The sequence below is a fragment of the Colias philodice genome, chromosome 28 (genome assembly GCF_061535455.1).
Source record: "Colias philodice isolate Cphi_HAF_F1 chromosome 28, ilColPhil1 Martin Lab GWU primary, whole genome shotgun sequence".
Lineage (NCBI taxonomy): Eukaryota > Metazoa > Arthropoda > Insecta > Lepidoptera > Pieridae > Colias > Colias philodice.
In genome coordinates, this window is record NC_143113.1 from 1,160,584 (window position 1) to 1,173,924 (window position 13,341).

A 13,341-nucleotide genomic window follows, 5' to 3' on the forward strand; every position below is an offset into this window, starting at 1 on the left:
CAAATTTGGTTAATTATTTCCTCTCAAGAGATAATTCGTCAGACGCCTCAGACTATAGTATTATAAAGCCTCGTGAACGTCAGCTGGCGCTCGGTTGGGGGGGTGAGCGGTTGCAGCCTCCCACGCACGTAGGAAAAAAAATACATTCATTCATTCATTTCCTCTCAGCTAAAAATTTGTCAAATTGTAGCTAACCCAATACCTCAACGAAAAAAAATAATCAGCTGGTTACAACATGGTGTATTATACGTCAGCTGGTGTCTCGAACATGAAAGTTAAATTTAAAGAAAAATTTATTTTCCGTGATTTCCTCTCAAACAAAAATTTTCCTGATGATAGCTTATATGTAACCGTGGATAAATATATAGGTCAGCTGGCTGTATCTTGGTGGAAAAACCGTCAGCTGATACGGGAGGCTACAACCGCTCTTCCCCCCAACCGAGCTCCAGCTGACGTTCACGAGGCTTCATAATACTATACTTTCATGTATTTTACTAATTACCGCTTGAGAGGAACTTGGTCATAAAATCTGTTCCTGGCTCCCGTACCATTATGAATTTGATTATAACGGCAGTAAAAAGTTTTGCAAATAATGGTGCATGAGATTCAAATTTTGTACATACATATTTGTTATTTTCATAAAATCTTAGGTATCAATAGTTTTTGAAACAAATACCAAGGTAGGTAAATAAGTAGGTAGGTACATGTGGTAAGTCGCGGAAGAATTCCAACAAATACCCGCGGCCCCATCATTAAAGCGGCTCGACGGAACACAGTGGGGTTTTAGTCGGTAAGAATCCGACATAACCCACGGCTCCTTCCCCGGGGGCCGTGGGTATCTTTGGAAGATTTCCCCACTATAAAAAAAAAAAAAGGTACATGTGGTATATGCTTGTCAGGACAGGTTAAATTCTTTTTTTCATAATATTAGTGTTCAGTAAAATGACAAAACAATATATCAGAGTAAAGCTAGCTAGTGTGTGCATAGTAATGATTCACTGCCAAACGAAGACGATAAGAAATTATAACTTTCATATTTATTTTTTTTTAGTTCTATGGCTTACGCTCAAACGAATCTTACAGCATTTTTTGTGATGCTCATATTGTATTCGTTTATCTTACACGTAACTCATCTGAATCTGTAATTTGCATTTTTTTTAACTTGCTTTTATTACCTTCGCCTGTATATTAACTAATATTATTTTATCTATGTAACCGACTCTATTTTGAACATTTGGATAGATTTAATTCAAAGTTTGTACACTTATCAAGGATCGGGCAATACAATAATTTCGTTTATGAATGTTTTTTTTACTTGAATATAATAAATGATTATATTGGTACAAACTTTTCTTATACTTACAGTATCTTTTGTACTTAGTGTCCAGCTGTTGATTCTCCAGAAATAATGTTAGCAAAAACACGGTATATGAGATAATTTTTCATTCTAAAACTCTAAAACCTATTCAAAATGAGTAGGAAATTTTATAGTCTCGAGTTCGGATTTTAGAATGAATACTTTAGAAGTGAAGTATAAATGAAGCAAATATATATATATATATCTATAATATAAAAATGAATCCCAAAATGTGTTGGTAAGCGCATAACTTGAGAACGGCTGAACCGATTTCGTTAATTCTTTTTTTATTATATTCCTTGAAGTACGAGGATGGTTCTTACGTAGAGAAAACGTAAATATGTACCACGGGCGAAGCCGGGGCGGACTGCTAGTACATTATATAGTTTAAGTGGTATTGTTAAAAAAATAAAACGATGCATAGTATAGTTTCTTAATTCTTGTGTTGGATTTTACGCGATTAAAAGTGTGTGTGTGTGTCTTTGTTATGCAAGGTGTGCGAAACGTCGGCCGTCGGGATAATAATATATAGTGAATAAATCGCGTTTAAAATCCGTTATAATCTTTAATTTCTAAAACAGCAACTTCTGTAGTTTTAAGTTTTGGGTAAAAATACAAGCACCTGCATTTTCTAGGGTATAAAATAAATAAAACACAAATTCAAGTACATATTTTATTATAATAAACGATTATAACGACACTACAACTACCTACAGCGCTAACTACGATCTTAACTACACATGAAAATGTTAGGCACCATACATCCGAATTGTGAACTTAAAAATAACTGCCTTTTTCAAATAAAAGTTATTTGTAAACCATCTCATATCATTGAAAAAATGTGTGCGTGTAATAGTGTACACACGTAAGAAGTGAAACTTCTTTATGACCTTATTTTTCAAAAAATAATTTACTATATGCAACTTTACAGAAATACGTCGAATCACGCCTGGTAGGGATAAGAAAAAGATGGCGCGTAACGGAAAAATGTCACGCGTAACGAAAAAATGTTACACAAAATTTTTTTCCAACCCCGATAAAGAAGTTTCACTTCAATAAAGGGATAAATATATACATATGAATTAAAAAATTAAATACTTCGTATTTGAAGTCGGATCAAAACAATATAAAATAGATGAGAAAGGAAAAAAAGGACAGAAAGTTACATTTCTTTTTAGTTATACATATGGTTAATTTTTAAATATTATAAAGAGCCTGTTTCACAACTTACAGATAAAGTCTCTGATATACTATTTCTTATATTTCATGCATTATGCATGATTTTAACTGGCAGATAAGCTAAACAGTACACATCCAGAAGTTATGAAACTAGGTATAATAATATTTAGTTTCTAAAGACATGAGATGGTTTTAACAAGAAACTTATTTGAATTTTTAAAGTATATTTAATCGATATTTTTGAAATGTTATAAATTTCTTGTTTTAGAGCCTTTTTCTTATTTATAGGAGCAGTATTTAAAAATTGAAAATAACAAATGGTTATGTATAGGAACAAAACTATGAAAAATCAGAAAATTTCTGGGTTTTATTAGTGTTTATGAAAAATGCAAAATCACTAATTTCTATGTACTAATCTTATTATAATTTATTAACTGACTGTATTCTTATAAGAAGTTATGTTATTTTGATCTGTAAGTATTCGCGAACATAAAAAATATAATGAGATTTGTGATTTTCTCCATTATTTGCATTTTTCCATAAACATTTTAACATTAAATTAAATATTATAACTTAATAATATGACATGATACAATAATGTAACACTGGTTTAGTCAAGTCTTATACAAAAATAAACTATTTTTAATAACAATTAATATAGTCTATACATATAAAAATTTAAAATTAAATGATTTAAATCGTGATTATTTTTTATACTTAAAAATAAAATTGTAAGCTTTGTGTGATCTTTAAGGTAATTAATTGTGAGCTGCCTTTTTTCACGATTTAAATCCGTTTTTTTTAACAATTTTGGCTTTAAATGAAACACCAATACCTAGTAAATGATAATATAACTGCCCCTAAAATATTTTAGAAGTACATAATATGTACATAGTTTTTCGCAAAAATTAGGCTGAAATAAGTATTTAGGCTTTTTCTTTTACTGTAAGGACAAAATTACGTTAATTTTTTGTGCTATTAGTATATTGTGATTTATTGTTTGATTATAATTCTAATATAAAACGAAAAATAAATGATTTTTAAATTGATATATCTTACTAAGATATATTTTTTACGAAAAAGTAAGAAAAATGGGAAAATGACTTGAAAATCTATACATTACATTAATAATTTTAATATTTTAAATAAGATTTTATAGTCTCAATATAAAACAACATAACATAAGGGATATATGGAATTGAAAAATGTTTTTATATTAATATAAACTAAGTCCTATCAGAAATGGTTTAATAATTGATATTTATAATTACGATAATTGATATTTATAATTACGATAATTGATATTTATAATTACGTTACGTAATTATAAATATCAATTATTAAACCATTTCTGATAGGACTTAGCTGTTATTATAGCTGCCTTAGCTGTTATCTTGCAAATGCAAAAGTATTTACAGTCAGAAATTGACAAAAATATTTTTATGCTAAATTTTTAAATAAAAATGAAACCTAGAGAATTTTAAGCTATTGCATAGCTTCTATCGCGGGCCTTGAGCGCGGGGACCGAATCCAAAAATTTTGATGCGGTTTTTTTAATAGATAGAGTGATTCCAGAGGAAGGTGTTTGTGTATAATTTATTAGGTTTTAGACAAATCGGGCGAAGCCGCGGGCGGAAAGAAACACTATATTTTTCAATAAGTAACTGTAAGGTTCATTTTATGCAATCTTTATCAAAATCTGACTGTTAAGGTTGATGTTCCGACCGTCCCTCCATACATTTTTGATTACCTCTAAACACTTAACACAGACACTATTTCTTTAAAACTAATCATTTTATCACTTCTCTATAATGAAATGTGTGCGCGTTCGACCTTTTTAATCAATAATTTACAATATTTACTTAGAAAAACAACAGTAAAATACCGGAAAAATTTGACACTTCTACAGTAGTGTGCGTGACTTTTGCCAAGCGAAACACGACATAAAGCACGACATCTAGCGCATAGACTATATACTTATTACAGATCTAGCGCGTCAATGTCTAAACGAAAGGCGATGTTTAGACATTGACGCGCTAGATGTCGTGCATTCGCGTTCGTTATCTTATGCATAATGAGCATAATTCTAATAAATCAAAGTTCTGTGTAAAAATTGAGTAATTTCATTTCCAATCGTTCAAAGAAAATAACAATAAAATAAAATAAAACTAATGACCTTAGAAACTATGTTTTTTTTTATTTATTACTCATTATTGTTCGTCCGTCGTAGGTCTGTAAACTGTATTGTACACTGAAGGTAAATGGTACTGTAGGTACTTTAGTTCGGCGTCGTCGCTCGTCGGCTTGATATAAAATTACATTCTTGATTTCATTGACACGCGCTATGATTTGCGCGCGGAATTTCTTGTGTTGTGAATTTATTTTTGATTCAAATTGCAATGTTTCTCTAGTATGCATTTGAGACTATATTGTAAATTGTAATAATTGATCGTGGGTATAGTAATTAATTATTCTAATAACGCAATTAGTAATATATGTATTTTCGGTGGGATTCAAAACAAAAAATTGGCCCGTGATTTTTATGAAATTTCACCACATTGCAAATCACATCAATCATAGTTCATACACATGTATGACGAAAGTGATTAGTATTGTGGCTAACATTGACTCATCAGTTCATCACTGAAACCAGTGATAAATCATCGTGATAAATCAGTACCTATATCATATTGTGTTTGAATATTTTTAAACAATGATATAAGTATACAATTATTATAAATCGGTAAACTATCAAAGTAATCACAAACTTGCAAACATTGGTAAAATGTCCAGTAGTTTATGAGCCTATTCATTACAATTTACAATCAAACAAACAAACAAAGTTTTCCTCTTTATAATATTAGTGTAGACAAACACTATGAATACGATCACTAATGCAAATTCGGGGATTTTCTAATTATTGCTAAATAATAATTGAATTCGTTTTGAAATACTCTATAATTTTTAGTGTATAAATAGACATTTATAATGTGGTGCTCATTTTTTTTGTACTGCTAACGCTATTGTAGGTACCTATTTTCGTTGTTTTATTTCAAGTGAACACGGCCATACAATTTTGTCACGAGCCGCCTATGATTGTAGGTACTTTTGTTAGGCTCCTTCGTCGTCCGCGTCGGCTCGAAAGTTCTTGATTTCATTGTCACGCGCTATGATTTGCGCGCGGATTTTCTTGTGTTGTGAATTTATTTTTGTATTATTATTATTTTTTATTTTTTTTTTTATTTTATTGATTCAAATAAAATATTTCACTAGTATGCATTTGAGACTATATTGTATTATGTATAATTTATCGTAGGTATAGTTATTCTTATAACGCAGTTATATTTTCGGTGGGACACTAATTTGACCCGTGATTTTTCTGAAATATCACCACGTTGCAAATCACATCAATCATACACACGTATGACGAAAGTATAGTGGCTATAATTGACTCATCAGTTCATCACTGAAACCAGTGATAAATCAGTATATCATATTTTATTGTGTTTGAATATTTTTTAAACAACGATATATACAATATTATTATAAATCGGTAAACTACCAAAGTACTTCCGAATTTTCAGACAGACAAACAAGTAGTTTGAACACGCAGTTTTCTTATACTAGTAGCAAAAATCAAAACCATAATATTATGTTTACCTACTATATTTTACTAAAAGTCGAGTGCGTCGAAATCGTAAATAATAATATGTTTTTCACCTTCCTGGTTATTTTCCCATAGTAAATAGTGTTTTAGGTTTGTTGTTGTAGGTAGGAATAATAATAATTATTCTTACATGTTGGTTATGAAATGTATATTGAAATAATTTACTTTTACAAATCATTAGTGATATAAGTTTTGAGTGAAAATGCTTGGATCAGCATAATATTATATGGTACTTCAAATACATGTTTTGATAAAAAAAACAATAGTGTAATAAAATAAAACTGCGTTTTATTGTAATCAATGTTGACAATTTTAAATTCCAAAATTATTGATCAATAAAATAGTATACACCAACAAATATAACTTTTATTTTTATAACAATCGTTCATAATATAAACCGTAGCAGGTGGCGTTTTGAAGTTCTGTCTACTCATACAGAAAAATGGAAAACTTGTTTTTTTTGTAAACAATTTATTACTCATGTTTAGTGTTGCCGCTCGATAGTCCACTATTGATAGTCTATCGATTAACTATCGATAGTTGGGGAAAAGCAATAGTATCGATAGCACTATCGATACTATCGATAGTGTCGATACTATCGATAGTATCGATAGTCCTATAAGCGTAAATACTATCGACACATAGCAATACCATCGATAGTATCGATACTATCGAAGCTCAATATCGAACGAACTATCGATACTATCGATAGTGTCGATACTATCGAAGCTCAATATCGAACGAACTATCGATACTATCGATAGTGTCGATACTATCGATAATATCGTCCCATCGATAGTGACCTTAGCTATAGCGATAGCTCAAAACTATCGATAGTATCAGTACTATCGATAGTATCGATTGTAGTTGCAATATTCAGTAGCAATAGTATCGATACTATCGACAGTAGTTAGTATAGCAACTATTGGCAATCAATACTATCGATTTTATCGATACTATTGCAGTTCATCAATAGTATTCCATGATTAACGCTATCGATAGTATCGATAGTATCGATAATATCGATACTATCGATAGTGCTATCGATATTCTGACTTATTTTCAAGGTCAACTATCGATAGTCAAACTATCGATAGTTCGGCAACACTACTCATGTTGTTTGGCAACTCGAAGCGTGGTCGTCCGTCGTAGGTACTTTTGTTCGGCGTCGCGTCGTCGTCCGCGTCGGCTTGATATAAAACATTCTTGATTTCATTGACACGCGCTATGATTTGCGCGCGGAATTTCTTGGTTGTGAATTTATTTTTGTATGCTATGCATTTTAATTGAATCAAATTGCAATATTTCTCTAGTATGCATTTGAGACTATATTGTAATAATTGATCGTGGGTAGGTATAGTAATTAATTATTCTAATAACGCAATTATATTTTCGGTGGGATTCAAAACAAAAAATTGGCCCGTGATTTTTATGAAATTTCACCACATTGCAAATTATATATTATACAATTACAATTACAATTATTATAAATCGGTAAACTATCAAAGTAATTACAAACTTGCAAAATATGCTTTTCCGAATTTTCAGACAGACACACAATTTTATTAGTTTGTTTTAGCAAAGTAGGTACCTATACCTATACGCTTACGTCGCGCGTCGCGTCGTCGAAAACGGTGCGCCCAGAAACAAACATACCTAATTCAGTTACAATCCTTTTTTTGTTCCGTAATTTATTGTATTTATTCTAATACGATTTTTTTTATTCGTCGGCCAGTTCTACTAGGTATAAAAAGATAAAATTGAAATATAATAATTGTAGCGACAGCCATATTATGTTACTATGTTTTCGTAAATATGTTTTTCACCTTCCTGGTTATTTTCACATAATCTTATTTTCTTATATATAAAAATGAATCGCAAAATGTGTTGGTAAGCGCATAACTCGAGAACGGCTGAACCGATTTCGATCATTCTTTTTTTATTATATTCCTTGAAGTACGAGGATGGTTTTTATGTAGAGAAAACGTAAATATTATGTACCACGGGCGAAGCCGGGGCGGACCGCTAGTATATATATATAAATGAATCGCAAAATGTGTTGGTAAGCGCATAACTCGAGAACGGCTGAACCGATTTCGATCATTCTTTTTTTATTATATTCCTTGAAGTACGAGGATGGTTCTTATAGCTAGAGAGCTAGTTAGTTTAGTTTTAGTGCAGTGGCAGTGTAAATGTTGTTGTTGAGGTTATGTAAATTTAACACTTTAGTTAACTACCTACCAAGATATAAAGAAATGAGGATAGGACACAATAACTATTGGTTGAGGTATTTATAAACTCATAATATACTTTTAAAAAAATCACGTTTTAATAAATTTCTAGAATTAAATTAGAACAGCTGATTCAAAATAGCCTAAAAAATCTTAATAATAATAATTACGCTTCACAGCAAGAAGAAAATATGTACCATATGTACCCGCACAAAGTCGATATTGTGTTGCCTACCGTTCGACTCAATGGCTAGGGTTGTAACTACCTTTAATAATTATTACCAAACTAATAAACCGAGTGATGCGAAATAACCATAATTCTTTTAGAGTTTGATAAAATGATCAGGCAGGTATTTTCTTTAATCCTCTGAATTCTCGGTTACTAAATTGTATCGTTGAAATTATTCTTAATCGCGTAAATTTAATAAATAATCATATGGAAAACACTTTTCATTTGTTTTTTTACTTTCACGCCCAACTACTATACAATAATTACGTTGTTTCGGTATTTTGACGAGAAAACGCAGGAAACATCCGTTGTATCATTTTAGATAGATTGTATATTTTGTATCTGTAGAATTGAAATCAAAGCTATGTATATGTTGTCTCCATTCTTTTCTTATCGGATTGTTGATCCCAATGCGAATGCGTCACTTAAATTTTATAAAAGACAATTAAGAACATCAAAAATAAAGTGATACGTAAATATTTCACAGTGCAATATATTATGTAATTAATAATAATTATATATTTATGAAAAAATAATTACATCAGATTTAATAATAGCAATTGTTTTGAATGTACATAATATGAATAAATGATTACATCATAATAGTAATAATCACAATTGTTTTATTTCCCATTTGTTGCAACCCTAGCATATTTTCATGTAGCAGCAGAAGTACCTACACTGGCGGCGCGGCGGCATCGTGCGACATCAAAGGCATTGCCTTACTAGGTAAGTTTATAATGACTCATTTCTTTTATTATATAATTTACGTTTTACTTTTACAGAATCCGATTCAATGGATTATGAAGACGAGTCACACAACGCCATACGATAGTGATGATGAATGAACATTACATTTTTTTACAACATTCCGATAGTAATAATAATCTATTTTCAAATATCAAAATGGCAGACGTGGTCAAATGGTTTCAAAGTTCGCCAAAAATTTCCACCTGTCTTACCTAAGCGCGCGCCCCGTCCACCACTCTGGGCTTAGTGACTCCTCATCTCATGTATAGTAGGTATAGGGGAATCAACACACAAAAATCCAGGTCTGGTCAAATACATACAGGTAGCTTTGCGCTAGCTCTCTAGCTATAACTTCTTATGGAGAGAAAACGTAAACATGTACCACGGGCGAAGCCGGGGCGGACCGCTAGTAAATAATAAAATAATAAATAGTGTATTAGATTTGTTATTGTATCTTGTATACCTACGAATAATTATTCTTACGTCTTGTTGGGAAATGTTCAAATACCTACCTATTGAAATAATTTACTGTTACAAATCATTAGTGTTATTAGTTTTGAGTGAATAGGCATGGATCAGAAATTCAGAATATAATATGCTACTAACTACTCAAATACATACATGTTTACACAACAAACACTATGGATACCTACGCTCGCGAATGCAAATTCGGTGATTTACTAATTATTGATACCTAGTCATTGAATTCGTTTTGAAATAGCCTGTACTTTGTAATTTTTAGTGTTATAGACATTTATAAAATGTGGTGCTCATTTTTTTGCAATAAATCATCCCGAACGCTATTGTATTTTCGTTGTTTTATTTCAAGTGAACACCTATACAATTTTGTCACGAGCCGCCTCTGGCCTCTGGGTGAAATAAACAAGTCAAATGATTTTTGTTCTAATTGTATTTTGGTAGTAGTTTGTTTAGAATTTACATTACCATTGTTTAATTTTTATTTTGTATTTGCAGTAAAATAAAAAGATGAAAAACTTCATTAGGTATATTGTACGACACCTCACTCTGAATCGCGCTAGCGAAATTTTTTCGTTACAGAGCACATATACAACTTTCGGACAATCTTCATTGAGGCCGGCCGGCAAATCGAGTATGTCGAGAAACTTCACTTATTCGATGGAGGTATTCTACCTTCCTTCCTCCACAGTTGTGGGACCCCGACGTGCATTGAACACGCAGCTTTCTGATACTAGTAGCTAAAATCAAAACCACAGATATGTCTGTGATCAAAACCATAATAATATTTTTTTTTTAAAATAATAATTTTACTAAAAGTCGAGTGCATCGAAATCGTAAATATGTTTTTCACCTTCCTGGTTTTTTTTCCATAGTAAATAGTGTTTTTGATTTGTTGTTGTATGAATAATTATTCTTACTTGTTGGTTATAGACCGGGAGATACTGACACAAAATTTCGAGTCATTTGTAACAAGGATGGCGCTTCTACAGGGGTCTTAGTACGCAATGACAAAAAGAAAAATGATGGTGTGAACGCTGGTACCGGTGGCTTAGTCGCGTGGGCGTTTGTCGAACTCGTCGGAAAAATAGCGAAAGTCAAACGATTTGTAACACAAAAATTTTAGAATTTACCGATAGCCCATAAAAAAGTAGTAGGCGGTAGTGTCATGCCATACTTTTCCGGTGTGACTTACAGCCCGCCATACCGACGCGAATGTGTTGATTTAAATAAAACAATCATTCAACCATTTGTACCAGGCTAACTTTTGCACAGGTAACTATCGTCGTGCAGCCATTTACGAAAATCGCCATGCCATACTTTTCGGACGATTCCAAATGGTCGCCATACCGCCGAAAATCTGCAAAAAATTTTTATTTCGCCAAACTTTTTGTACCAGTATTGCATTTGGATTTTTGGAGAGTATTTGATAAAATGTGACCATTATTATATTTGCCATACTTCTAGTAGGGGGAAAAAGTGCTGTTATACTTGAAAACTTAATTAATTATTAATTTATATAAGTGAAGATTTCCAACACTTAGATCTTTGAAATTTTGTATTTATATTTGTTGATCCTCAAACTTACAGGAAAAATAAGTGCCATACTGTTACAAATCGTTTGACTTTCGCTATTTTCCGACGAGTTCGACTAACGCCGACGCGACTAAGCCGCCGGTACCAGCGTTCACGCCATCGTTTTTCTTTTTGTCATTGCGTACTAAGACCCCTGTAGAACCGCCATCCTGTTACAAATGACTCGAAATTTTGTGTCAGTATCTCCCGGTCTATTATGAAATGTATTTTGAAATAATTTACTTTTACAAATCATTAGTGATATTAGTTTTGAGTGAAAATGCTTGGATCAGCATAATATCATATTTGCTACTTCAAATTCAGCATAATATCATATTTCAAAATAACATCGAACAATGCGTCGAACACATTCATTTGACATTTCAAATAGAAACTATGACATATGACGTTTGCAAGAGAGATAGATATAGGTATGTGTCAAAACAAAACTTTTACTTTTATTTCTATTTATTCGGTATAATTACAACTTAATAGTGATAAATATGATCATTATAAATACAAATAGGAATTAACAATATCACGAACACGTGACACAACTAGTATTTTACCGATTCCATACGTAGTCATACATGTTTCAAAAGAAAAACTTTTACTTTTACTATTATTTCAATTTATCCGGTTTAATTAAGACTTAATATTGATACATATGATCATTATAAATACAAATAGGAATTAACAATATAACGAATACGTGGCACAACTAAAATTTTACCGATACCACCCGTGGTCATTCTCCTTTGTGGGTCATTTGTAACAGGATGGCGGTTCTACAGCGAAAAAAGAAAAATGATGGTCAGAACGCTGATACCGGATACCTTAAGATACTGTAATATAAAATATTACTAGATTAGATAAAATATTATAGGTAGTATCTTCACCGTGTGTGACGCGCTTTACATTCACGCCATCTAGAGTTAAATCTTTATCATTTTTGTATACGTCTGTGTGTGTAAACGACCCTGTATGCAATGACAGATGTTAAAACGCATAATTTTACCGAATTGGGTGGATTTTAAGGCAATGATATAACATATTTCAATAAAATATAATATTCAGTAACCGCCATGACTATTCCTAGGTTTGATGACTATTCCAATTACGCAAAAACTCAAATAAACTAGAAATGTAGAATTCAGCGCCATCTAGCGGGATATTGGCTGGGAACAGATCGTTGCAATCACCTTAATACTATAAATAAAAATAAACAATATTTCAACAGTGCGATGGTGTTCATATTTCTATTATAATAATTACTATTATTAAAAATGTTTGTTCGATCATCTTTAAATGCAGTCAAAGAATAAATCTATACTAATATTATAAAGCTGAAGAGTTTGTTTGTTTGTTTGAACGCGCTTTTCTCAGGAACTATTGGTCTTATTTGAAAAATTATTTCGGTTGTAGATAGCTCATTTATCGAGGAAGGCTATAGGCTATATATCATCACGCTACGACCAACAGGAGCGGAGAAATGCGGGTGAAGCCGCGCGGCACAGCTAGTAATAAAATAAAAAACTGCATTTAAAAACATTCTAACCTAAAAAATAGGCGGTAATCCAATAGTGAATTAAAAACAACTTCTAAAAATATAAAACTCAATCATAATCGATGCAGTAAAAAAAACCATTATTATTATTATTAATCGTAATTTCCATAAGCCTCTATATTTAATTATTTTTAATAATAAAACATTATCTAACTACTAGTAGTTATTTAATGATAGAATAGTCAAAGTCGGGGTATAAAGTTGTAAACACTGGTTTAAGAAAAAAATATATTTTTTTACACATTCACTGTTAATATTTTTAATTAAATTACGGTGCAACGGCTGGACAATTTTGGATGGAATTAGGCA